Here is a 2,463-nt window from a genome sequence, read left to right as displayed (position 1 = left end):
ATCGTTACCCCAAAGCTTTCTCTGAAAATCCCTCAAGAAATAGCCTTCTCCCGAGCTCAAAAATTAAATTTGTGAATATGAACCTCAACCCTCGATTCTGCCCCATTTTGGCCAGCGATCTTCGCACTTGCAGGCCATGAGTCGCACCAACGATACCGCATTTGCCTAAAATACCCTCCAGGTATGGAAAATACGTAAGAGGGATGGGTACACATCTGCTGCAATGGGGGCCGCACCTGTGCATGTACACCTACGGAACATTGTCTGCTTCTGCGATCTTCATCCGCGCCTGCGAATCCTTGGGTGCATCTGCGGGCATCGCAGATGCAGAAATTCCTCGCACCTGCGACCCCTCGTCAAGGCTCTGAAATCCACATCTGCCCTTGATCCTCCGCACTTGCAAGTCTGCACCTGCGGTCTTCCCTCCGCAGGTGCGAAACACCAGAACCAGCAAAAACTCAGCAACTTTGCTAAGTCCAAAATTCATCTGTTAGGCATCCGAAACACACTTTAGACCCCCGGGACTTTAACCAAACATACCATCCAATCCTAAAATACCATACGAACTTAGTTGAGCCCTCAAATCGCATCAAACAACGCTAAAATCATGAATCACCCTCCAAATCAAACTTAAAGAAACTTAAAACTTCCAAATTCGACAACCGATGCCAAAACAAACCAAACCACGTCCGATTGACCCCAAATTTTGCACACAAGTCATATTCAACACTACAGACCTACTACAACTTCAAAATTTGAATCCTACCCCGATATCAAAATTTGCACTACCGGTCTAAATCTCCAAAAATTTGACTTTTGCCATTTGAAGCCTAAATAAGTTACGGACCTCCAAAACACAATCTGGACATGCTCCTAAGTACAAAATTACCTAACGGAGCTAATAGAACTGACAAAATTGTATTCACACAGTCCCAACTATGGTCTAAATCTTAAGGCTTAAACCTCCATTTAGGGACTAAGTATCCCAAAATACTCCAAAAACCAAAACGAAACCTCCCGGCAAGTCACAATAGCAGAAAAAGATATGGGACAAGCAGTAAATAGGGTATCGGGGCTATTACTCTCAAAACGACCGGTCGGGTCGTTACAGGGCAGGGTAGACTTCACATGTGCGAAAAAATGTTCGCAACTGCAGACATCCCGTTATTCGCATTTCTTATTGCTTTGTCGCATTTGCGACTGAGCCCTCGGCTTAAACAAGTTCGAAAATGCGAACCTTTGATCGCATTTGCGGTTGGATGGGAGATCGTATTTGCGATGGTCTTGTCATAATTGCGACTAAAGCAGGCTGGGGACACAGTTCGCAATTGTGACCTATTTCGCATATTTGCGATATCTGCAGCTGGGTAAAAGAGAGAGAAAAGGGAACTTATCTCATTTTACATCATATCTCAACCCTAAACACTCTAGAGGCGACTTTGCAAGAATTTCTTATTCCAAGAATCATTTGTAAGAAACTCTAATCTACTTTCTTTCAATTCCCCATTACCTTTCATGAGATTTCAACATCAAATTTAGGATTTTCATGGTAGAAATTGGGAATTTGGGTAGAAATTGAGGATTTTATAAAATTAAGATTTAGACCTAAAATGGAGGTCGGATTTTAATACAAATCACATGACCGGACTCGTGGATGAATGTGTAGTTGAGTTTTGGTCCGAATCTCGGATTTTGATCCCATGGTTGACTTTTGTTGACTCTTTCAAAATTTATCAAAATTGAACCTTTTTCATTAATGGGTAGTTTCTAAAGCTTATTTTTAATTGTATGATCGATAATTGATTAGATTTGGTTGGTTTGGACGCTTCTTCAAAGGGAAATGTCGTGATTGATTGATTGCTTGTTTAGCAAAGTGAGGTAACTGTTGTGTCTAATATTGACTTGAGGGAATTAGGACTTGTTGAATTATTTGTTATGTAAATTATATGGGAAAGCGGTGTATATGTGAGGTGAAGAGTGTATATACTCCATCATGGGATTTAGCATGAGGGATTGGGATATTTATTTCCATATTTTCATCTATTCCATGATATCTCTTATTATATGCTTTAACTGTTACATGTTTATACTTGACTTCTATGTTGGAGATTTTTCGTTTAATCTGTGGTTCTTTACTGTTTTGTACATTCCACCTTCTTTGTGTGATATTTTGTAAATGTTGTTGCTGAATTGTTTATGTGAATAATTTAAAATTGTTTGCAGATAGTGTTGCACGCCACAATGGTATTGATAAGTATTGAGATGATATGAAGGAATAAGAACGGACTATGATATGAACAGATGATGATATGGTGAGATCGGGTTGCGCACCGCAACGAATTTGATATGTTGTAATTGCTTTTGATTGTTGAGTTATCCTCGGTGTTGTGATATGAGACTTGACACTTTTTATTTTGGGGTTGAGTTATCCTCGGTGTTGTGATATGAGACTTGTTATTCTTG

The sequence above is a fragment of the Nicotiana tomentosiformis genome, chromosome 5 (assembly GCF_000390325.3).
Source record: "Nicotiana tomentosiformis chromosome 5, ASM39032v3, whole genome shotgun sequence".
In the NCBI taxonomy this organism is placed as follows: Eukaryota; Viridiplantae; Streptophyta; class Magnoliopsida; order Solanales; family Solanaceae; genus Nicotiana; species Nicotiana tomentosiformis.
This window is presented reverse-complemented; position numbering follows the sequence as displayed.